A 26,817-nucleotide genomic window follows, 5' to 3' on the forward strand; every position below is an offset into this window, starting at 1 on the left:
ATCATAATTTCTAAAACTGGAAAATGAACTGCATTAAGATAAGAGTATTGTGCTAGGCCTTGGAATGTTTCTCCTTGTACCATTTTCCTGATTCAAATCCCTTCTGAATGCATTTTGAAATGTTCAAGTGCATGCGCAGAGGGTTGTACTCCCTATATATTGATTTAGGTTTTCCTATAATACCGGCATGGATAACATCTAGCTTTATTAGTTCTTACAACATTTACATGTTGAAAAATGACAACTTTTATTATATAATGTAATTAGGGACTGCAATGATGTCTTGGAATAAAATTAAACTATATGAAAATGTGAAGAGAACAAGAGCTATTGATGGTTTAATGGTAACATTTCTGGAGGATTCATTATATTAAATAAGTTTTTATTTTAAAAAAATATTCAGGAACTTAAATCAGAAGCAATTAAAATTGTCTTGATATTGATATTTTTATAAGACATAATAATATAAACGTGACCAGCACATTTTAATGTGGCCAAGAAATAGGGATTTCTGTATTAAAATGTGCACATTCCGATTTTAGAACAACACATTCTGTGAGCCAGAATTAACTCGAATTATACATACCAGTATATAGTTTACTTAGACCAATCACTGTCTTCCAATTAAAAATTAGTTTTCAGCAGAATCTTTTCTGTGCTAATATGACAGGAAGAGAAATATACTGTGGTAAAGGAACTGGGTTTGTAATGGAAGGAGAAAATGGTTTGGGGGGAACGACTGCATGTGTCCTTACAACCCTTCCTTCTTGTTCAGACTTGTGAAACTCTTTGGAACTATGAGGACAGTATATATATATATATATATATATATATATATATATATATATATATACACACATACATACATACAGAGAGAGAGAGATGTTGTTGTTGTGATATTGTGGAGACACAGGTGGGCAAGTACCTCTCTGCCCTCCTGTGATTTATTTAGTTAAGGTTATTTCTATCACACTTTTTGGTTAACATACAAAGCAATTTAAAAATATAAATCATACAAACCAACATAAAAGAGTGTAGCCGATCAAAAGCTGAAGGTAACGTGGTTGCTTATTTCAGAGACTATTAGGTAAAGCCATTTACCATAAGCAGGGCCGGATTTAGGTTTGATGAGGCCCTAAGCTACTGAAGGTAGCTTTATATGTCCGGCTGTGCTTTGTCAACAACAAATTGTCGATGTTTTTTTTTGTGTTGAATGTATGCTATATGGTCATTTGTGGATCTAATAGGTATCTAAAGCCATTTGCACATGTTCCCATGCAGCCAGTCTATGCAGAATGTAGGCACCCTATATAGTATATAGAAATGAGCCAGTGATATTTTAGGGAGCAGGCTAGCAGGCAGGACCCATTACTTAGCCTACACAACACAAAACACTGTAGCTGTATGTAGGTTTTATTTTTATTTTTTATCTTATATTTTGGAAATGTACATTCAGGTTTTTTTCCTTTAATTTTTTTAGGGTGCCCCAAAGAGAGTGGGGCCCTAAGCTATAACTTGTTTAGCTTATATGTAAATGGGGCACTGACCATAAGCTGCAGTGTTAAATTAAACCAGGCACCCCCAAACCTCGGCCCTCCAGATGTTTTGGACTACAATTCCTATCTTCCCTGACCACTGGTCCTGTTAGCTAGGGATCATGGGAGTTGTAGGCCAAAACATCTGGAGGGCCGCAGTTTGGGGATGCCTGGATTAGACTACCTTATGATTTTGTATACAGCCTTCTTATAGTCAGTGAAGAGTCATCACAGGGGAGAATTTACTGGATGAAATGCTTACAGAAAGTGGAATACAGGGTCATTGCCACTTTCCACGCCCCTGAAATAGTTTCTGCCACAGCCACAATGGCAGTAGTACAGGCACCCATGAGATTTTTTGCTGTGAACTCACCTCTGAGGAAGAACCCATCACAGCTGGCTGGCAGAAGCAGGGAAGGCAACATTGGCAATTACAGGCAGCCCTGTGAGCGGACACAGGTGGAAGCCACAGGCAGGCAGACCCATGGATGGCAGATGGGGGAAAAGAAAGAAATCTACTGTTGCTCCTGGTCTACCATCCGAGCCATGTGACGCATGTGCCCCAGGCAAGGTTTAGCTTTGATGAGGCCCTAAACTATTGAAGGTAATGGGGCCCTTTATACGTCCAGCTGCCCTTTGTCAGCAACAAATTGTGGCTGTTTTTTGTGTGTTGAATATATGCTATATGGTCATTTATGGACCTAATAGGTATCTAAAGCCATTTGCACAGAACAAAATATGTATTTTACCAAAGTAATTGTTGAACTGAAATACAATTAAGAAGAAGTATATTAATAATGAAATACAATTAAGAAAAGTATATTAATAGTGAAATACAATTAAGAAGAAGTATATTAATAGTGAAATAATTATTAAGCTCTAACTTAAAATGATTTTTTTATTCATAACAAATGTAATAATGCAAACACATTGGCATTTGGCAATAACAAAAGTTTTATTTTATTTGTTTTTTCCCCCTATATTTTGGAAATGTACATCCAGTTGTTGTTTTTCCTTTAATTATTTTTGGGGGGCCCCAAGAGAGTGGGGCCCCAAGCTATAGCTTGTTTAGCTTATACGTAAATCTGGCACTGCATGTGCCCATGCTACTGCCTTACCAACAATTAGCACATCAGTTCATCTGAAGGCATTCTTCTTATAGAGACTGGTCCCTTAACAGATCTTATAGCCCTAGATTTCTTCCTTATGAGAATGATGACTTCCTTGTAATGGAATTGCGAACAGCTGGATCAAAGTCTTTCTCCACAGCAGTGGGGAGTTCAGAATAGCTGACATCCCTGACTCACCATTTGCTGTCCAACTAAACACCGTTGTGCAGCACAGCTTATTAACGTCTCCCTTTGGAAGCAAGTGTTGTACAAATGATAATGCTGCCAATATAATTGGCCTGGACAACAAAACTGTTTTAAATTCTCCCCAGATCTGTGGATACCTTGATCACGAGCAAAGGCAGCCTCCAAGAAGTGTTAGACCAATTATAGAAGCTATAGGTTTATACTAGGATCAATACAAAGTGGCACTTGAAAAGAGCAAAAACAGCCCCTGTAAGGTCAAGCAAAGCACAGCTAAATCAATAGGCCAAATTGAATCAAAATATTAGAATAGCAAAGTGAGACGATAAGGAGTTGAGTGAGTCGAGCGAGTTCTCTAGCAAATTATTCATGTGACTGACACACAAAGCATATAATTATTCTCGGAAAGCGTCTCCCTTTTCCAACAGATGCCTTTCTAATTCTTACTGCATTTGTGTTCTTAGTCTTTTAACCCAGTATACATTGTCAAGAAATCAGTACGCATTTAAGCCAGTATACATTGTCATCAAATGCCTGGCGCTGTTTCAAACATAACATATTGGAAAAGGAATAATAGGTCCCTATATCATTATTTGTATAGTATTGTGTGATACCCATGCATGTGCATATTTTGTTACATGAGCACATACTAGGAAGTCACATTCACTCCATCACATAATGATCCACATGGATTTGCTTATGTTTTTCCCTACACAGAGTCTCTTTATGCACAAAGCTCATTAGCGAATGCTCAAGTGTTCCTTGGCAGAGCAGGCATTGTTTAAACTGTTCCCTGGAGGTAAAGGTAAAGGGACCCCTGACCATTAGGTCCAGTCGTGACCAACTCTGGGGTTGCGGCACTCATCTCACTTTATTGGCCGAGGGAGCCGGCGTACAGCTTCCAGGTCATGTGGCCAGCATAACAAAGCCGCTTCTGGCAAACCAGAGCAGCACACAGAAATGCTGTTTACCTTCCTGCTGGAGTGGTACCTATTTATCTACTTGCACTTTGACATGCTTTTGAACTGCGAGGTTAGCAGGAGCTGGGACCGAGCAACGGGAGCTCACCCCGTCGCAGGGATTCGAACCGCTGACCTTCTGATCAGAAAGCCCTAGGCTCTGTGGTTTAACTCACAGTGCCACCCGCGTCCCTCCCTGGAGGTAGAAAGTTATAAATATCCCACAACACTAGTCTGGGGGGCAAATTATATTTCATTAAATGCAAGAGCAGAATTAATATGCCTGTTTCATGTGTTGCTGTTGGTTAAACTACAACTGCTTTCAAGGCTGTGGTATGTGAAGAGTGGTGTTAAACATCCCTTTGTGTGCCACGGTCCTAAGGAAAATCACCCTCACACCACTATAGCAGTTGCCTTCCCACAGCGAACAGCAGCTTCAGGAGGGTGATTTTCATTGAAATGGCAGAGCGTGGTTCAAGGGTTAACTGTCCTCCTTATCCACATGTTGTGCTCCCCCACAGCTGTTATTTAACAACGCAAACTAGAAAAGTTAGCCATAGTCACAAATATACCCTAAGGCAAATTTTGGCCCTGAGAAAACAAAGCTTTTTGCAGAAGCAATGTGAAAGTGCTTATCATACTAGAACAAACTCTCCTTGAGGCTAATGTGTGTCTTCAAACATGTATTTTTCTGCGTACCCATTAAAGAAATTCATGTTTAGGTTGGGTTTAGAGGATGTGTGGGAGGATCAAGTGCTTTTAATGTCAGAAGTGCATTCTGCAAGGTTTTTACTCTGGCATATGCACCCAAGCCATTTTATCTAGCAGTATTGCATTCATAGAATGTGGCTAGAAATTATGATCTTGGAACTTATCAATATTTTTCAGCGTGCGGAAATAATGTCAAGGCGCTCTTTGAGATGTCTGTGTTGGAGGTATGTAAAGTTGTAGGCAAGGTGCTCTAGTAAAAAAAAAGTGTATCAGAATTTTTTTTTTAAGTATATGGATAGAGCAAGAGAAACTATATGCATACATACAACTATACTTTTTTCTGCTTAGCTGCTGTGAAGAGTAGCATGGTTAGGAGCTGGCATTGATCTTTGTCTTCCCACAGAAGCTGAGCCTTACTATCATCACTGAGCCTTACTTGCTCTCCTGCATTGCTCGTACTGTGCTCAAGGAGCCAGTAGAAGAATGTCTCACTACATCTAGCTGTGAAGTCTAATTGGGGATATATTTAGGTTTCTTTGAACTTTTATAAACTATCATTATTATCTGAAAGGCGTTAGTAATCTCTTTACATTGATTCTGTGTTTGAATATGCTTAGTGGGGGAAGTGTGAGGAATATAAGCAGCTAATTCATCGCCTCTAGACAAACCTTTGCTTTCATCTCCCAGTTGCAGAGGCCTCTGTCACATCCTCCCATTCCATGTATTTTTACTAGCAGGAAATGTGAAGCCCTTAATCCCATTTGCTGTTGAAGCCAACTACCCTCTCTCCTCTGGTGACATTAAAAATAAATAAATTGCCTTTTCATTCAAATCAATGGGGGAATGAGAATGTGCCAGGCCTATTTGGCAGGGTGTAGTTTCACTTTAAAGGGACACGGGTGATGATGTGGGTTAAACCACAGAGCCTAGGATTTGCCAATCAGAAGGTCGGCGGTTCGAATCCCTGCGACGGGGTGAGCTCCCGTTGCTCGGTCCCAGCTCCTGCTAACCTAGCAGTTTGAAAGCATGTCAAAGTGCAAGTAGATAAATAGGTACCACTCCAGCAGGAAGGTAAACAGCGTTTCCATGTGCTGCTCTGGTTTGCCAGAAGCGGCTTTGTCATGCTGGTCACATGACCTGGAAGCTGTACGCCGGCTCTCTCGGCCAATAACGCGAGATGAGTGCCACAACCCCAGAGTCGGTCACGACTGGACCTAATGGTCAGGGGTCCCTTTACCTTTACTAGTTTCACTTTATGAATACGCCCATTCACTGAAAGTATGGAAAATTCAATGGAAACAATGGGTGGGTGTCCTGCTATGGTGAGCATCCTTTCTGTGCCAGCATTTCCTCCTCCCATGTGCTATTCTAGGGGTTCTCCCAACTGCCTTGGGTGAATTTTGGGAGCATGGGTCGAGTAGTAGAGGACACCATTGTGCAAGCGGAAGCCCTTGTGCAGAGCTTGCGCCGATGGTACTCGTTTGGTTCACCCTACACAATGTAATTCTCAGGCACATTAAAAAGCTGTATTTAGTAATGTCACATTTGCAAAATATTACTGTACTTACTGCACATTTAGGGGGAATGGGGCACTATTCCCTGTTTGGTTGTCCTGTGAAATATCGCTTGATTGTTGAGACTAATTTGTGTTGCACCAGTAAAGTGAATGTGGGCCATATCAACAAATGCTTGATGTAGTAGTTGCTATAGCAACAATATATTCGTGGCTGTCAGTGTCCCAAGCCTTCCAGTGAACCGTTTGTCAAGGTTGCTAAACTATAATGCAGAGCTTTCAACTGCCCCATGCTTCTTCTGCTCTCCCCACTTAACTCCCCCAAATATAAGGCTATGTTTAGTTGTACAGCCCTACAAAAATGTGAAGATACTTTGAAATCTCATAGTGAAGGAGATTTTGTCCAATTTATGTAGGCTTCATAACTTGACTTGTTATGAAAATTGTGACTTGTGATGTGGTCAGATCGCCACTAGTGATAATAGGGTTGTTTTACTCGCATTTACCTCTGTTATGGACTAATGCTACTTTAGACTGTACAGATTTACAATTCCATGGAACTGTAGCTCTGTAAGATCTTCAAAAAACAACAACATGAAATGCCCGTTAACTTTTACAATGTTGATCTGACAGCCTTTGCCTAGGTTCCCTCATGCATAGTGGGAATGGCATGAACATCCTATTTAGTCAGAAGTTCTTCTTACCCATGGGCACTGGGGCCAACTGTAGGGGACCCTGAGTGCCCAGGTACCCACTTAAATTTTGTCGTGGGTTCTCAGCACCTGCATCGCAGGGCCTCCGACATGACTTCCAGGGCCTCATGAAGCACTGGAAGTCACACCTGAGGCCTCACGGGGCTTTGGAGGTGGCGTTCGAGGCCTTGCAGGGCCTTCAACGTGATTTCCCGGGCCTCATGAAGCACCAGAAGTCACATCTGAGGTCTTGGGGCGCCTTGGGGGTCCAAGGCCTCACAGGTGGTAGCTAAGGCCTCATGGGGCCTCTGACGTGACTTCTAGGGCATCACAAAGCCCCAGAAGTCACACCTGAGGCCTCATGGGGCCTTGGAGGTGGTGCCTGAGGCCTAGCAGGGCTCCTAGGTGTCACTGCAGTGCACACAACATAACGCAGCATCATGATGGCATGTTACATCGGCACGCCGCTGGCACCCATAATCTGGGGCCCAAGTCGGCACCCCTGTCCATGGGCTTTGCAGGTGTGAAAGACTTCTTAGAACTGGAACTATGAGAAAATGATCTTAGCATTACTTATTTAAGCTTCCCAAACCATTGATCAGCATGATCAATGATTGTTTAAGAAAGTAATAAAATAATTAAGTAATCTGATTGTAGTCCAAACTGACATCTGTAGTAATAATCTAAGGCACATATGCACCTCTCCTGAATCAAGCATCCATCCAAATACATGCGAACAATTTTAATTAGCAATAAATTACTTCTGTGTATAGGTTAATAATAAAATTTAAAATTTTAAAAGGTGATGCTGTTAAGGTGCTACACCCAATATGCCAGCAAGTTTGGAAAACTCAGCAATGGCCAGAGGATTGGAGAAGATCAGTCTACATCCCAATTCCAAAGAAGGGCAGTGCCAAAGAATGCTCCAACTACCGCACAATTGCGCTCATTTCACATGCTAGCAAGGTTATGCTTAAAATTCTACAAGGCAGGCTTAGGCAGTATGTGGACCGAGAACTCCCAGAAGTGCAAGCTGGATTTCGAAAGGGCAGAGGAACCAGAGACCAAATAGCAAACATGCGCTGGATTATGGCGAAAGCTAGAGAGTTCCAGAAAAACGTCTACTTCTGCTTCATTGACTATGCAAAAGCCTTTGACTGTGTCGACCACAGCAAACTATGGCAAGTTCTTAAAGAAATGGGAGTGCCTGATCACCTCATCTGTCTCCTGAGAAATCTCTATGTGGGACAAGAAGCTACAGTTAGAACTGGATATGGAACAACTGAGTGGTTCAAAATTGGGAAAGGAGTACGACAAGGTTGTATATTGTCTCCCTGCTTATTTAACTTATATGCAGAATTCATCATGCGAAAGGCTGGAATAGATGAATCCCAAACCGGAATTAAGATTGCCGGAAGAAATATCAACAACCTCAGATATGCAGATGACACAACCTTGATGGCAGAAAGCGAGGAGGAATTAAAGAACCTTTTAATGAGGGTGAAAGAGGAGAGCGCAAAATATGGTCTGAAGCTCAACATCAAAAAAACCAAGATCATGGCCACTGGTCCCATCACCTCCTGGCAAATAGAAGGGGAAGAAATGGAGGCAGTGAGAAATTTTACCTTCTTGGGCTCCTTGATCACTGCAGATGGTGACAGCAGTCACGAAATTAAAAGACGCCTGCTTCTTGGGAGAAAAGCAATGACAAACCTAGACAGCATCTTAAAAAGCAGAGACATCACCTTGCCGACAAAGGTCCGTATAGTTAAAGCTATGGTTTTCCCAGTAATGATGTATGGAAGTGAGAGCTGGACCATAAAGAAGGCTGATCGCCGAAGAATTGATGCTTTTGAATTATGGTGCTGGAGGAGACTGTTGAGAGTCCCATGGACTGCAAGAAGATCAAACCTATCCATTCTTAAGGAAATCAGCCCTGAGTGCTCCCTGGAAGGACAGATCGTGAAGCTGAGGCTCCAATACTTTGGCCACCTCATGAGAAGAGAAGAATCCTTGGAAAAGACCCTGATGTTGGGAAAGATTGAGGGCACTAGGAGAAGGGGACGTCAGAGGACAAGATGGTTGGACAGTGTTCTCGAAGCTACGAACATGAGTTTGACCAAACTGCGGGAGGCAGTGCAAGACAGGAGTGCCTGGCGTGCTATGGTCCATGGGGTCACGAAGAGTCGGACACGACTAAACGACTAAACAACAACAACAACAATAGGTTAATAATTTCAGTGTATTGTTTAATAAAGCTACATTCATCAAAATGTATGCAAGATATCCTTAGTTTGTACTAAAGTAATGTTACATTTCTTCAAGTCTCCAATCCTAAGCACATTTAGGGCAAAATTAGACAGGATACTGAATACATTTTTTGCATTTCATGTGCCCCCTTTAAAAATGGAAAGATCAACTTTTGGATTTGGGGGGTGAGGACTGTTGAGGTGGAGGTTTGCAGAAGGTAGAGAGGGGAAGTTTAACATTACCTCTTCTGTTGGGATCCTGACTAAAACCTATTCTTTAAAACTGCTATTTGCTTTGGGAGGGAATCTTGCATTAACACCAATGGGGGGGGGGCGTTAAAACATATGTTTAATCTCACGTCTACTTTGGATATTACTTGGTATGTCCTAACAGGTTTTTTTATCGGTTAAAGTAAGACAGAAAATAAATTTCCAAAGTCCTTAATCAGTGGGCATCCCATTTGCTGGGTTTAAGCTTAAAGAAATTCATTTCAGAACTGGCAACAGATGCCCATGATGTTCAAAAAATATAGCCCTGGTGTGGGGGATGAGCTACACTATAGCCATGTTAATCTCCCACGAAATTGTTCTGATCTAGTTTGTGGCAGTCTAACATTTTTAAATATTCAAGGTGTTATTGCTGGATTTAATGACCTGACCCATGCCTCAGTCTCAGACATGCTTTAGAAATGAATGGTAAGGGGAAGCAGGGTTCTCTTCACTTTTTAAATAAAACAACACCCGTTTGAAAATTGTACTTCAAGGTCTTCACAAGCCTACTAGATAGCATGCAGGGAAAAGATTGTACAAGGATTCCCTTTAGAAGGTTGGCTGTATCCTTAAGGAAAGATGGCAGGTGCTGGGGACAGCTGTGGCCGCTTCTCCTGAGTCCCCTAACCATTTCCATCTGCTGGAGACAAGAACTGCATGTTCCTCATGGTCATATACCCCTAAACTAGTTTGCTCTCAACTGGTACACCAAAGGATGCTGCCCCATCACCATCTTGCCCATTGCCTCAGTCTGTAAAATATATTGTGCCAGCCAAGGGGCTGGTGGGATTTATTTTTACTCTAAGTGATTTTAATGACAAAAAAACAACAACTTCCATTTAGCACTCAACATTAATAAGAAGTGAATAAATTGAAATTCAAATTATATAAGGTAGGAAGCCTGGTGCTTTGGGGCCTACTAAATAATTTTAAGAATGTTTTGAGTGGCTGTTGTCTCCTCTGTTAACCATTCTTCCAGGTGTTGTTATCTATGGAAAGCAAAAGTGGTAAACATAGCTAAATATTTCAGTGTGCTAGAAAAGCTGACTTGTTTCTTCCAGAATAAGTAATGGCTCAAGAGAGTGGGCTTAAAACAAAACAAAACATTATCCTGAAACTCTTAAGTCTATCACAAATTTATATTCTTTCCAGATAAAACAGTGGGAAATGTTCATTAGGAAATGAATGCTAAAAATAACCAGAGCTCTAGAAGAGCCCCCAAGACAGTATTAAGATGGCAGTGAGAAGAAATGCACAAAGCTTATATCAATCATTTATTTTATGTCTTTGAAATACAGTTGAATCAAATTAAGGCAGAGAAGTTAATGTTCTATTAACATTTCACTTCACAGAGTGGTTCTCATACTAGGTTTGACTCCAGGTCAGTTTGCCAAATCAATTGAAAAGTATTGTTGTTTTGGGTGAATTGAAAGTTCTGCCCATGCTTCTTCTGAGATGGTTCATTCATAGGTTACACTTAAGTGATGAATATGCATATAAGTGATGAATATGCATATCTGATCAAGTCTTACAATGGTTTAATTTGGATGATGTCCAAAATTATCTGGATTGTTTCCATTTTTCCTTTTAACTTAATCTGTCATTTTCTGTATTGGTTTGGAATGTATTAATTAGGTAGGATCACCAATGCAAACTGAATTACATTTCTCCATCATTGCTAGGGGCACCTAGTGCTCCCTCTCTCCCTCTCTCTCTGTGTGTGTGTGTGTGTGTGTGTGTGTGTGTGTGTGTGTGTGTGTGTATGTGTGTTAGTTTATATTGTTTAATATGCTGTAATATAGGCTGTGTGGCCTTTTGGTGATGTGTGGTATGTATGTTTCTTTATAAGTAAATAAATGCTGACAATACCTATAAGGTAAAAGGTAAAGGACCCCTGGATGGTAAAGTCCAGTCAAAGGCGACTATGGGGTTGTGGCACTCTTCTTGCTTTCATGGTGAGAGAGCCAGAATTTGTCCATAGACAGCATTCCGGGTCATGTGGCCAGCATGACTAAGCTGCTTCTGGCATAACTGAACACTGTGATGGAAGCCAGAGCGCACGGAAACGCCGTTTACCTCCCCGCCACTGCTGTACCTGTTTATCTACTTGCACTTTGGGGCGTGCTTTCAAACTGCTAGGTAGGCAGGATCTGGGACATAGCAACAGGAGCTCACCCCATTGTGCGGATTCAAACCGCCAACCTTCTGATCAGCAAGCCCAAGAGGCTCAGTGGTTTAGACCACAGCGCCACCCACATCCCTTGACAAGACTTATAAATTTAACACATAAGTTTGCAAACATGCTTGCCACCTTCATGATTTACATTCATGATGTGTACTTAAAACATTATGGGTGAACACCTAAAAATGTAATCTGCAAAGTGGCCCATAATATTGTTCTTAAATTAATTTACTAATTGCAGTGGGATACACCAAAAGGGAAAAGTTTAAAAACAGACAAAAGGAGCAGAATGTGAAAGGCATAAATTTATTAGAATAAATGTGTAGATTAGGGGATGAGAATAGGCTAGCTGTTAAAAATCTTTTTTTAGTTGCCATTCTGAGACCCTGTGCTCCTTTTTAAACTCATTGTTTTGTTCTGGTTGTTGTTTAGTTGTTTAGTCGTGACCGACGCTTCGTGACCCCATGGACCATAGCACACCAGGCACTCCTGACTTCCACTGCCTCGCGCAGTTTGGTCAAACTCATGTTCGTAGCTTCGAGAACACTGTCCAACCATCTTGTCCTCTGTTGTCCCCTTCTCCTAGTGCCCTCAATCTTTCCCAACATCAGGGTCTTTTCCAAGGATTCTTCTCTTCTCATGAGGTGGCCAAAGTATTGGAGCCTCAGCTTCACAATCTGTCCTTCCAATGTAAACTCATTGTTTACATACATGCAAGGACCACCAGACCTTGAGATCATCCTGTGAGACCCTTATTTTTGTGCCTCCTCCACGAGAGATCCAGAGGATAGCAACATGAGAACAGGCCTTTTCTGCAGTGGCTCCCCATTTGTGGAATTCTCTCCCCATGGAGGTTTTCGCTTCATTATACCAGTGTTTCTCAACCTTTTTTGGGCAAAGGCACACTTGTTTCATGAAAAAAATCACGAGGCACACCACCATTAGAAAATGTTTAAAAAATTAACTCTGTGCCTATATTGACTATATATAAAGTAATTCTCCCACGGCACACCAGGCAACATCTCGCGGCACACTAGTGTGCCGCGGAACAGTGGTTGAGAAACACTGCATTATACCATTATACCTTTAGATGCCAGGCGAAAATGTTGCCTTTGGCTGATTGACACACGATGCCCTTTTAAATGTGTTGTGGAAGGGGTTTGGGGGGGTTGTCTGTTTTTGATTTTCTTTATCTGTTTGTTATTGTGATTTTATGTGGTGAACAGGTCTACACAAAAATCCTTGTTTCTGTGTTCATAAAGCACTCACATGCTTCTCAAGAGTCTTCAAATATGTTTTATGCGCCTTGCTCCTGAAAGATCATGTGAGATGTTTACCAAAAACAAAAGAAATTCAGAGGTGGGTTGGTTAATAATATATTCAGATTCCAATTACTGAGATCTTCGGGTTAAGGTTAGGGCAGATGGAAATAATTATCTCCTCCTTAGAAGGGCATAAATTAATAAACTATGATTCTTGAAACAACAACAAAAAAGATGTTTGGTGTTGACCTGACCTGACCTATCATTTTTGTTGCATTGAAATTCCCCCTAAAATTTGTATTTGTATGCTATGTTGCGATTGTAAGGTATGCATCTAATTTAAAATATTGAACAGAAAGAGCCCAAGGCCATAATCATGCTCTATATAAATTACTTAGGGAGCTGAATGTTCATTTTCAGTGAGGAACATGCCACCAGCCATTTGGTTAGAATGAAAACTATATTCATGCTGCTGTAACCCCTGTATCTCTAATAGGAATATACAGATGAATGCTAAGGCATAATTAACAATCAGTATCCTTTGTGGAATTTTCAGTTATTAAAATCAGTGTCTTCACAATGGAGGGATAATACTCAAATTAAATTCAGATGAAACTGCATCATAATGGTGATGTATTCATTTAGGCAGAAATTACTTTTTTTAAAAGTTGGCACCTCCGGAGATAGGTCTACAGTCACCGAGGAATTCTTTGAAGCCTGCAAGCGCTGGTGCTTTGATGTTTCATGCAGAAAGCAAGGATCCCCCCCCGTGTGATTATTCTGGCCTCTTTTGCTGGGTCGATCCTGCCTGTACAAAGGAATGGAAACCATAGCTGCCAAGTTATCCCTTTTTTACAGGGATTTTCCCTTATGCTGAATAGGCTTCCTCGCGAGAAAAGGGAAAACTTGGCAGCTATGATGGAAACTAATGTAAATAAAATACATAGAGCCCACAAAGCAGGAAAGAAAGAGAAGATATTACTGAACCTGAACTGCATGGGGTGGGGGGATGAATGGAACTTATCCAGGTCCACACCAATTGTGGATGTGTTCTGCTTGTGCTATAACAGGCATCCCCAAACTGCGGCCCTCCAGATGTTTTGGCCTACAACTCCCATGATCCCTAGCTAACAGGACCAATGGTCAGGGATGATGGGAATTGTAGTCCAAAACATCCGGAGGGCCGAAGTTTGGGGATGCCTGTGCTATAAGAACAGAACAGAGTGAAACACAGAATCAGTGAAACAGAATCATCTAGTCCAGGGGTTCCCAACAAAATTTTCTCAAGGACCCCATTAATTCCTAATCCTAAAATTAAAAAGTGAGAGCCAAATTAAGAGTCTTTTTATATTTTATATTTATACTTTTTTTACAGTTACAACAGAGTACTCCATCAGTATACAGTTAGTTTTAATTTTCTCATTAATCTTAATGAGATGAGTTCAATCTGTCCTTTGAGTCCATTATTTCTGAAATATTAGGTTCCAAACTTGAAACTTTCACTCTGAAATCCGACCGCATGTCGAGCCGATTCCTATATTTGTTTTTCATGAAACACATGGAAGAAAATGCTTGCTTTGTTTACAAACACTACTGTTTTGCAAAGAGGCAGCGCGCGCCAGGGAGGAGGGAGGGGAATGAAGAAGACAGGGTACCTGCGCAGTAGCGCACAAATGAAGCCAACGTGCGCAAAGCATCTTGGGGAGGTGAGCGTTAGTAGAATGCGTGCGCTGCCTCTTTGCAAAACAGTAGTGTTTGTAAAGCGCCACCTAACGGCATACAGCAGAACTACTGCCTCTATCTAATTCTAGTTTTGCGCTAGACTCTGCTCATGCAGGAAGCGGCCAAAACAAAAATCTGTTATCATACGAAATATATTTAATATATTTTTTATTCTAATAGCATCTTGCGGACCCCTCTGGCATAGCTCGTCGACCCCTGGGGGTCCCCGGACCACCTGTTGGGAACCACTGATCTAGTCCAACCCCCTGCAGGAATCTCAGTTAAAGCATCCATGACAGATGACCATCCAACCTCTGCTCAAAAAATTCCAATGAATGAGAGTCCACCACCTTCCAGTGGAATCTGTTCCACTGTCAATCAACTCTTACCATCAGAAAGTTCTTCTTGATGTTTAGCTGGGATATCCCTACTTGCAACTTGAAGCCATTGATTCGGGTCCTATGCTCAGGAGCACCTTGTACTATCTTCCATGTGACAGCCCTTTGAAGATGGCTATCATATATCCTCCACTGTTCCAGGCTAAACATACCCAAGTCCCTCAACCATTCCTCATAAGGCTCCCCCCCCCCGGACCCTTGATCATCTTGGTCGCCCTCCTTGCCAATACCCTTCTTAAACTGTGGCAACCAGGACTGGACATAGTACTTCAGGTGTGATCTGACCAAGGCAGAATGGAGCAGGACTATGATTTCCCTTGATCTGGACACTAGACGTCTATTGATGCAGGCTAGAATATAATTTCCTTTTTTGCTCCTGCATCACACTGACTCATGCTAAGCTTCTGGTCTACTAAGACCCCTAGATCCTTTTTCACATGTACTACTGCTCATCCAGATATATGTCCACCATCTTATATTTGTGCAGCTGGTTCTTCCTGACTAAGTGTAGAACCTGGCATTTGTCCCAATTGAAATTCTTTTTGTTATGGCCGGCCCAGCTGTCCAATATGTTAAGGTCCTCTTGAATCCGGATTCTGTCTTCTGTGGCATTAGCTACCCTCCACCAGTTTGGAGTCATCTGCAAATTAGATTGAGGGCTACTTTCCTTCCTCCATCCTATTCCCCATTCTTAAATTCTAAGGGGAAATTGCATTCATTATTTTTTTTCTAGAATGCCCTTTGGAACAGCCCATTCTGAGGATAAGGGCGGCAGCTACTAATCTAGTGGAGTTGCAAAGGCATTGAGGTCGATTGAAGCCTCCTTTGCCCCAGCCCCGGTCAAAAGAGGGCAGCCAGTTTTCACCCCTTTCTGCCACCTCTGAGCCTTCTGTCTCCACCCCCCATCTATTCCTGACTCTATTTCTTGGCAGCATTAGAATATGATAGAACGTTAGGCTTTGCATCTATTGGCACAAGGCTTTGTCATGCACATTTAACGGCCTCCAGCTAAATGTTGAAAGTTAATATTTTTGCAAGGCATTGAATGCATCATGTTGACACCTATTTCTTTCTTTCTTAAGAAATTGTAAAACTGCCAGCAGAATTTGAATACCAAATCCTTTGTCCCGCCTGTGACATTACATAATAGTCAACCTCCTAGCTAAAATGACAACCTACTAGCTAAAATGAAATAATTGCCATTCCGCTGGCAATAGTTTGAACAGCAAAGTATAATTATTAAAAACCCTCCCCTATGCTTATACCTTGATTTTGTTTTAACATCAAACAAACTGCAACTATAAATAATCCAAAGGGCTTATATGATTCTATGATTACTATTATTGTTTTTGTTGCACTGCTATGCATTCTATTTCACCACATGCACCAAATTCTGCCCGTTCTAGATCAGTGAATGCCTCTCTTTCATTCATATGTAGCTGAATTAACTTCAGAGTAGTTTTGTATAAATGTGTCATTAATAATGGATGTGAACATGCCCATCACAAAAGCCACAAATTGTGGAATAAGACAAAAACAAAAAGGTTTAGTTATTTTAAACTTTACTTTGTACCTTTTGGTTGCTGAAGTAAGAAGTATCTGCCTCTAGTGTTGTTGTTGTTGTTGTTGTTGTTGTTGCTGCTGCTGCTGCTGCTGCTGTTGCTGCTGCTGCTACTACTCTTTTCTTAAGGGCTTAAAATACTAAATGCAGTATAGTGAGTAGGCTAAATAGCATCTTTCCCCAGTGGCTTGTCATTTTGCAAAAGGATGAAGGGCTGTGGAGGAAAATCTGGACGCTTACATTATGTTACATAATGCTTTATGCATTATGTTACAACGCTTACATTATGTTACATAATGGTTACCCATGTTATCAGGTGGAATGACCACTGGTGGGCGGGGCAGATAGCAGTGTCAGTGTATACAAGACAATAGCTTACAAGTCTAGATATGGGCAGTGACTAGTGATAGTTTTCCCCAAGGTAAACTGAGTATTGTGGGGGGGTGGGGCAGAGGTGTAATCCTGATTTTAGAAGTATAAGTTACCACAGGTCTATGCAAATGTTTTGATTCAATGTTGTTGTTGTTTTTAAAATCTTCCATAGCTGTATCTTTTATTTCTTTATTGGCAATTGTGATAACTTATCCTTTTCTTTCTTTCTTTTTCTTTCTTGTTATTTTAAATGTGTTTGTTGTTAAAATTCAATGAAAAATGTTTGGCAGGGGGACGTAAAGACCATCTCCAGGGCTGTAGAGATGTCAAGATCCCATCAGTGGGTCACATCTCCTTTAATGGATTATTCATGCGTTCCTATTCCTTTCCTGTTACATTTTATAATGGGCAAACAAATTCCAATGAATGCAATATTGTGCGGGATTCCCAGGAAGGCTTAAGTCAGCAAGGCGGTGCTCCTCATCTTCTGGTGCTCCCAGCTTCCTCTTGCAAAGCTGACATAAAAGTGCGAGTTGAGCACACCCAGTTTCAGAAGGCTTGAGGCAAGGCCGGTCTAGTTTGGAGGAAGGAATGGGGCTGTGTATACAACATTGCCTGCAGGCAGATGTTTTCTAGTATCATAAGAGAGCAGGGCAGAGCACACCCTCGACTGATTTCCAGAGCAGCAGATGATACAAAGAGAGAGGCCCTGAAAGTGGATTTGGGGCTTGCCTTGCTCATACCACCCCAAATGGTTTGAGGTTCCAGATCTTGGATCAGTTTGCCTAGCTACACATCAGTCTGCTTGTAATTCATTTAAATGGGGGGGAAATAGACCCAGCTGTGCATTATTTTGGGCATGCCAATTTACTCTCTTTGTTGGAATTTTTACATCTGACTGCAGGTTTTGTCCCTAACAGCCTGAGGCAGTCATTATCTCTGGACAGGTAGAGGGGGGACGGATGGACATGATCCAAGTGTTTGTTGTCATTTGATAACACTGGACTGATAACATTTGTAAATTCACATGGACAGAACTGAGTACCTGAACATTAGAGAAACTCTGGCAACTGATACATGAATTTTTGCATAACTATATATGCTTAGAAACATTGCCGCTCAGAAACTTTAAGTTCCCCTTTTGCAATTTGCTTTTAGTAAGAGGAAGTAATATTTTGTCCAGAGAAATGGTATAGAAGCAAAGCCTAGCACTGGAAGTTGAATGCCAAAAAAACAATCAAACTAGTGTCTTGTGTGAAAAGATCATAATGAGGCCCTTAATCCCTTCAAACATAATAACATTATTTTCTGTAAAGCATAATGTCTACTGATTTTAAGCTCAGCCAAGAACACAAAGGAAACCATAGATGACTTTATTCAGTTCCAAATAAGTTATGCAGGTGTTCCTCAATTTTCATGCTGAACACTTGAGCAGGGCTTGATTTGAGGAAACCACTTTAGGAGATTGTGGGGGGGGGGAGGGAGAGACATTATATTTTTCAGCATTTCCCCCCACTGAATACAAATACTTTATCGAAATAGAATATTGACATGTTAAATCAAACAGCAACAGCAGCATTCTCTTACCTGCTTACATTTGCACAGAGTAATCATTGTTGGTTAGTTTTTTATAGCGCTCAGAGAAGTAAATGAAATGAAACTGCTTCCTTGGGTACTGGATATTGCACGTTCCTCCTTAGGAAATAAAAAAGAGGGATTTCACATTTATTTGCTCCGTAAGGGTGGCCTTCACCTCAGGCTGCTCGTTCCAAAACATTTTTGATCTCTTTTGGAGTTGGAATTATCAGTCGACATGGTTTCATCAGCCACCTTAGGAACTACTTCTATAAAGAGGTAGGCCGGGTTCCAAAGAACCATAGAATTAACTCTATTTACCTGTCAGGGGATTGTTGCGGCTACTCTCGAGTAAAGACGCTCCAGCCCGATCTGTCTTTTAAGGTTTTATTGTGCATACTATTTACAGTGCAGAGCTAGCAGAAAACATGACCTCCTAGTCACTCGCAGAATCCGGCAATGGCGCCCTTCTGCTTCGGGGCCAGCATAATAGCTTGGGGCCCCCGAAACGCCGCCTCCTAAACCTGCGTTTAGGCGCGTGCCTCAATTCGGGCGCCGGAAGCAGCTGCGCTCCCTCTTCCACCTGTTGGCTAGGGCAGTGCAGGGGCTCTGATGCATCACTGACTCTTCCCTCCATTCCGCTCCATTCCTCATTCCCCCCGCCTAACCCGCTGCTAGCACTGTCGCTGGGAGAAGTGCTGGTCAGGATGACGGGCGGAGGCTCCCTATAGGGAGTCCCCCCTGACATTACCCATACAGTTTTTGAATTTGTAACTGCAATGTCTTAATGTAATGCCATTCTAAGCATGTGTCAAGCTCCTGATGCAGCCTGACCCAACCTGCTGTCCCAATGGTTGTCAGCAGGCAACTCCTCCAACCCTTACCCCTTCTGGCCTGGTCTCCTAAGGACTCAGGGCAGTAGGGCAGTGTGTGCGCGTGCGCGTGCGTGTGCGCGTGCGCGTCTTACCTTCCAAGTCCCGGACTGCAGAATCCGGGACCGGCAGCCGTGTGACACCGGAAGTTGCGTCGACGTAACTTCCAGTGTCGCTTTGCCCTTCTATGGGCACAAAAAATGGCCACCGCCGGCTTCAAAAGTCACTTCTACGCATGACAGGAAGTGCGTCAACGCAACTTCCGGTGTCGCTCTGCCCATCTATGGGCACCAAAAATGGCTGCCGCCGGCACCGGAAGTCGCGTTATGCACTTCTGGACATGCGTAGATGCGACTTTTGAAGCCGGCAGCGGCCATTTTGGGTGCCCATAGAAGGGCAAATCAGAAAAAAAAGGCTGACGGCAGGAGAAAATAACGGAGAAAAACGGGAGACGTAGTGATACGGGGGACCACCGGGAAAAGGTAAGTAAAAATTGGGGTTTCCCGGGGGAAACGGGGTACTTGGCAGCTATGGTGTGCGTGCATGAGGGGGCGGGGGGAGGTCATCAGGAGCCACGTTTGATGCAGACTGATTTCTAATAAGTGAGGCTGAGCAGCTGGTTGGCTGACTGCCAACCCTTGAAAGCAGAGCTGGTGCAGTTAATCCTTTTGGTATCATCACTTAGGGGTGGAACAAGAAGGATGGTGCCCCATTGCTGGAGTCTTGTGCTGGAATATCGCTGGTCTTGTACTGTTGCATGGGATTGAGATGTATGTGTGAGACTGCTGGTATGTATTTTCTGGTTGTGAGTCAGGGGTGCTTGCAATATGAGGATGTGGTAGAACACCTGTGAAAGGAATGGATGTTCTAGTCAACTAGCATAATACCCTCTGGAACATGCTCTTCCCGCACCCCTGCCCTTTCTTTTGCAACACATGCAAAAAATAATTTTGAAAACTCAAAGAATATGAAATCTAAGGATCAAAATGAAGCTATAAATGTTGGGAAATGCAAGAAATGCCTTGGTTAGATTTGGTCAGGTGAGTGTAAGGTTGCTGTTTTTCCAGTTGCAAGACCACCTCATGCTAAGTTTGCATAAGTAGGAAGAGAAAAAAGCAATTATTTCACCTTCATAAAAGGACGGAAGGAAGTACCCTCACGGAGGATCCAAAATTGAAAGCCTTTCTCTCTCTTTTGCTCTCAGCTATTTATCTGTGCAATTGCTAATGTTCCTGTCACATTGGTCTGAAAGAATGAAAGATTCTATGGCATGTAGGTTCCTCTCCTCTGATATCAATCCTGAGGGCATGACAAAGAAGAAAGAGCAGCTGGAAATGTGTCCTGGGGCTCTTGGGTCAAAGGAGAAGAAATCCAAGAGTTTCAAAGCCCAGCGCTCTCTATCACCTTATCCTACAGGCATGTTTCCGCTCCAGTCCCAGGCTCCAGGGCTCGTCATGACAAATAGACAAAAAGTGGTGTGCATGTATTGTTTTCACAGGGTCAGCTGCATTAGAGCTATGGTGAACTTGGTCTGTTCATGACAACTGTAGAGCTTTTTATGGATTGCTATTTTCTTTTTTATCTCCCCCCCCTGCCCCCCCAGGCTCTTTTTTTTTTCATTTTTCTGTCACTCTTGCTATTCCCCTTTGGCTAGAGATCTACTTGCTCTGCTCCCTGAATACTGATGGGCCCTCCTCTACATTTTGTGAAACCTTGCTTCAGAATTCATCAGGTATGGGAAATGCATAGGAAATGTGCAGCAGGGTGGGAGAAAACCATCAGAGCCGGATTCCCACAATTCCCAGTGGATCTTTTCACAGCAATGATAGAACCAGAGGTGATGGTTTGCCCCTTTAAGTGTCTCCCCCTTTTAGGCAGGGGATAGAGCTTTGGAAGCGTAGCCAGATCAAGGACAGATGTAAAATATCAGTCGGAGATAAGATTCCCACTGGCCAAACAGAAACAGAAACACCCTGTCAGCCCCATATGTGTTATTAGGTACAATCTGGATATATTAAGTAGAGTGGTACCTTGGTTCTCAAACTTCATCCATTCCGGGAGTCCATTTGACTCCCGAAACTGTTTGAAAACCAAGGCATGGCTTCTGATTGGCTGCACTCAAGCGGAAGCTGCGGAAGCCACGTCGGACGTTCGGCTTCCGAAAAACGTTTGCAAACCGGAACACTTACTGCTAGGTTCGCGGTGTTCGGGAGCTGATTTGTTCGGGAGCCAAGCCGTTCGAGTACCAAGGTACCACTGTATTGCTCTTTATTGATTTTAAGGTATTTATGTATATTGTAAAGTGCTTTGAGATACGTAAATGGGAAGGAGCAGTGCTTTTTTTCTGGGGGGACGCAGGGGTACACACACCCCTAAACATTTTGTGACTCTAAATTTGGCCTCATTGAGGGGCAGTATTTCAATATGAGTAGGAAAATGAGAGTACCCCCAAACATTTTTAAAGAAAGAAAAAAAGCACTTGGAAGTAGCATATAAGCTTTTAAAATTAATTTCCCCAAACCAGGGTGAAGAACTGCTTAGAAACTCAGGGCTCACATTCCTCTGTGAGCAACTTTCCAGGGGTCATGTAGCCAGGAGCAAAAAGTGGGTGGACCAGAAGCAGGTGTAGCAAGAGATGTGACTCTTACCTTTGTACAGCAGGTTGTATTCCAGCCTTGTTAGAATTTTTATGCACATGTCTTTCCACCTTGCATCCAAGTGAGAAAGGGGCTTTATCACAGTTCAAGGATACACTTTATAAGCAGGTGCGTGGCAGCAATGCTGAGAGGTGTAGCTTGAAGAAGGTCTGTGTGGCCTGGGGAGGGTCACATTCATTTCCTGGCCTGATATTCCCCACCCCTGCCCTAAAGGGTCCCTGGTACTGTTGGATCAGGCAAAAAGGATTCAGGAGGCATGTGATACAGTTCTGCAGCTGAACCTATATAGCAGAGGCAGAGAAATTGTTTTTGGCCTGAGGGCTGCTCTCCCTCATGGACGTGACCTGAGCGAAATGTGGCTGGAGCGATGGATGTGTCTCTCTTTGTAGAGTGGTTTGCATTCAAGCCACGCAGGAGTCAGAGGTTTCCATTACCACAAACACACACCTCTCCATTCTTTGTTCAGGCGAGCGGCTTTATCACAGTTCAGGAATGCATTTCAGCCAGGCAGAAGCACCTGAGGAAGTTGCAGAGCAGAGAGAGTAAGGCCTGAATAGAGAGTCCTGGAGGGGTACATTTGGCCAGTTTACATAGCCATGTTTTGTCCTGTGCACAGCTTACGTGGCAGTTTGCTGGCAAACTGTATAATAACTGCACATGGTATGAGTGTAAAAAAGTAGAGATTTATAGCATTTTTAACTTGATAGCAAATGTTTGTTTAAATGGTTAAATGGAAGGATGTTAGTAAGCTTACCTGCTTTTACGAGAGGCATATTTTATTTCCTTGCCAGCTGTGCTCCTTTCTCCTTCCATTATGTTTACTGCTCCTTCTTTGATCTTCCCATTTTCCATTCCCCATTCTCCTCTTCTGGTTATATGTTCTGTTTTCTATGTGGAATTGTTGATATGTGCTATATTTGTTAAATAGTGTTTTTTGAAAGCTCAACAAAACGCCCAATAGAAATATTCAAATAGTTCCAAATAAAGTTATTCATTCAGCTCTGAATTTCAGCCATAGAAAAGGTTGAACTGATTACTGTTGTTGTTCCATCCAATCCCACAGTTAAAGAGATTCTGATATTGGAAGAAATAGAAATTCCAGTGAAACAAGAAATTATGTTAGTTTTTCATCTCTTTGGTACTAGGTATACACAATTTCAAAAGGGAAGCAGTTGATTAGAGAGGCAGAAAAAGGGTAGGCGGAGAGAATATTTGTTGAAAAATATGTCAAAGTAACAGCTCTGTCTAACTATAATTTACTTTTTAAATGTTAGAAGAGGCTCTAAACCAGGCATAGGCAAACTCAGCCCTCCAGATGTTTTGGGACTACAACTCCCATTATCCCATTATCCGTAGCTAACAGGCCCAGTGGTCAGGGATGATGGGAATTGTAGTCCCCAAACATCTGGAGGGCCGAGTTTGCCTATGCCCGCTAGACTTTACAGTGCAACATACCCTCCAACATTTCTCCAATGAAAATAGGGACGTCCCATTCCACAATGATAATTTTACTATTTATATCCCACCTATCTGATTGGGTTGTCCTAGCCACTCTGGGTGGCTCCCAACATATATAAAAACACAGCAAACATTAAAAGAACAGAATATCCTATACAGTACATGCAACAAACAAGCCAATACATTGGAACCTTGGTTTATGAACACCTCGGTTTATGAATTTTCGGTTTATGAACGCCGCGGACCCATCTGGAACGGATTAATTCACTTTCCATTACTTTTAATGGGAAAGGTCGCTTCAGTTTATGAACGCTTCAGTTTATGAACAGACTTCCGGAACCAATTACACCCATGTTTCAGTTTATGAACGCTTCAGTTTAAGTACTTCGCGGACCCGTCTGGAACGGATTAATCCACTTTCCATTACTTTCAATGGGAAAGTTCGCTTCAGTTTATGAACGCTTCAGTTTATGAACAGACTTCCGGAACCAATTGTGTTCATAAACCGAGGTACCACTGTAGATTGATAGAAACCAATAATAACAATAAACAGTTTACAGTTATACCCAAATTAAAATAACTTCCAACCCCAACTGATCATTTAACCAACACCAACCCGACAAAAAACAGGGAACGGGTACATGGAGCCAGAGTGCAGTGGTTTGAAAGCCCTTCTGCAAATAGTCATGTGCTGCTTTCATAGCCTGTCTCCTCTCCCCCCCCCCACCCATAGCTGCCAAGTTCTCCCTTTTTTAAAGGGAAATTCCATCATGCTGAATAGGCTTCCTCGCGAGAAAAGGGAAAACTTGGCAGCTATGCCCCCACCCCACCCACCGCCCAACCACCTCACCTTCTGACAGCCAAGGATCACTCCATATAACCCAACCTGATCCTGGGTAACCCCATTCAGCCAAAGCCTATCTCTGCTGGATAAATATGATTATGTTGAATATAAAATAGTTCAGGTCACTATATAGGACAATATCCTCTCTGGGGTGCTTACACAATTCAAATTACAATTCTGTATATTAGATTGAATGGACACAGATTTCATATAGGGAGATTTCACAGCCAAAGAAACAATGGGCAAAGATTTATTTATTTATTTTAAAAAAGTATACCGTTCATCATATGACAGTAGTCAAATGAGCAGATTAAAACTAATATTCTAAAACAGCAGTCATTTTACATCGATACCACTGGAATATGGATAGCTCAGTACAAGTTGAGAATGGTGTTTGTTCAAATTGATGATTTTCTCAGCAAAATGCACGAAAGTGGTGACTGGGAAAGGAGAATGAGGGTTGTGTGTGTGTGTTTGTTTGTTTGAAGAAGTTGTAATTCTCAGCTGAGCCAGGGTATAAAGTGCAATGTGAATTTAGCTTCCAGCGAAGCCTGTGAGCCTGTGCATGTAATAGTGGATAAGGACTGAATGTTCAGCAGCAGCTAAAGCGTACAGCTACCTGGTTTTCGTGAAGAAATAGAATGGGTAGAAATAAAAATGGAGACTTAGGAAGGCATGTACACAGTGGTGTTATGTGATAGCTAAAGAATGGAGGCATTTAAATAATATATTGCTAGCCTTACCCAGCTTGGCAGGAATGTGGCAGATTTAAGTGAAAAGATCAAATGTTTTGCTACACGGGTACTTGTTTAATCAATATGATTCATTAGCTGCCTTCAGTAGTGGAAAGTGAAAACTGATAATGTGACTCAGGATAAGAATTAGAGGGCCTGGCCCTTTAAAAATTCATTCTCTCCAATCAATGGCGGGCTCATCAGCCCCATCTCCTTTGGGAGGCGAGCTGCATTGTCAGTGGAGACAGGCTAGAAGAGAGAGTGCAGACGAGCTTGTGAAGTTACAAGGACCAAATTCAATCTGACTTGAAAGTGAGCAACAAGAACTCCTTGGGAAGAAAATAAATCCCTCTCTTGGCCAAGTGCCTAAGTAATTCTCCTGTGAACAGGAGGATGATATTGGAGCATGCAGCTGCTATGAAAGGGGTTGTGGGGAAGGGCACCCTTAACACAGAAAACATTTTCATGAAAAGCTTGTTTTGAAAAAGAGGTTTAAAAACATTCAGGGACCTCTGGTTTTATCTGGATTAGTTTTGAGGAGCAGTTGGGGTGATTTTCCTCTGTATCGTTCAGGATGTTGCTGTAATCTATGGGTTTATCCACACTTACCGTACCTTTCCTCCACACTTTCCTGACACGGTCCGTAACCATGTCTGAGCACCCTTTTTTTTGTTGCTTTGGAGCTTTCCCCACAAAAACCTGCTCTTTGAAGCTAAATTGGAACAAATGGAAATCTGTAGAAAACCCAAAATGATGCTTGCTCCAGTTCTACTTTAAAGAACAGGTGTCCGCGTAGAAAGCTCATAACAAAAAAAAAAAATCAAAACCACAGAACATTAAAGCACAGACCTCTGTCTGGAAAGAGAGGGGCAAAAGGTAAGTGTGACTAAGCCCTAAGTGGTTTTTATTATATGATTCCTGCATCACAAGGTGTTGGACTAGATGATCCCTGGGAACCCTTCCAACTCTACGATATATTAGCTGTAATTCTATAGGATTAAAAATAAAATGCACAGCTCCCCCCAATAGGGGAGAAACAGCAATTCATTGACTGTGAAACTCTTGGCTGTTCTTTTGTACGTTGAAAATAAAAAAGACAAAGTGAAGTTTACTGGTCAAAGCATAAACTGGTCGTTAAAAAGCAAAATGACAACCACCAGTGGTGGAGAGGCTGCTCCTTTTTTGTGGTGGCTTCCATTTACCCTCAAACTGGCTCTCAGAATAGAGAATTCTGGGAGAATCAAAGTGGTGACTGCAAGCCAATTAGAGCAGCAGGAGCTGAGCTTGAAATTTCACTCATGCTAATTCCACCATGAAAGCTGGGTGGCCATTGGTGTGGGAAGCGTTTTGGCAGAGACAATTTAACCAATTTTCTTTTTCCATCTTACCTTAGGAGCAAAATGTAGTTTTTAATGTTTATTTGTTTCTGTTTTTAAAGGAAGATGAGTTTAAAAGATTATTCTCCAGGTTTGAAGCTGTCATCGGATAGATACGGACAGATTTCAAACAAACACAAAAAGTATGCTCCCGCATTTTAAAATAAAATAAAAATAAAAGCTATCTTCAGCATTTAGAAAAATATTGGGATGTGTTTGAGTTGGTTGATTAATGTAAAGATATATCGTGCTCATCTTCTGGCTTAATAATATTTAATAATATGTATTTGTCAACATTGCAAATGATCTCCTGAGACTCATATGCAGTTTATGTTTACCTATTAGATGAGATTTAGAGTCGTCCAGTAAGGATCAAATATACAGTAATGAATTTCTAAGTTTTCTATTATAGAACATTAAAACTGACATGCTGTGCAGAAGGCGCAGTACCAGAGAGAAATATGTAGGCAGTTTGCCCATTATCTTAGAATATTGTTATTGTATTGTCACAATTTCAGGAGGAAATTACTTATTGTTCTTTATAATAATAGAATGAATGAAA

At 41.9% G+C, this 26,817-nt stretch overlaps 1 protein-coding gene across 3 annotated transcripts in view; it reads left to right on the plus strand.

Annotated features, from left to right (window-relative positions):
- GRM7 (glutamate metabotropic receptor 7) overlaps nucleotides 1–26,817 on the plus strand; it is a 402,109-nt gene that overhangs the window by 316,066 nt on the left and 59,226 nt on the right. The gene's annotated exons all lie outside the window — the stretch shown is intronic.

Source organism: Zootoca vivipara, chromosome 2, assembly GCF_963506605.1.
Source record: "Zootoca vivipara chromosome 2, rZooViv1.1, whole genome shotgun sequence".
NCBI lineage: Eukaryota > Metazoa > Chordata > Lepidosauria > Squamata > Lacertidae > Zootoca > Zootoca vivipara.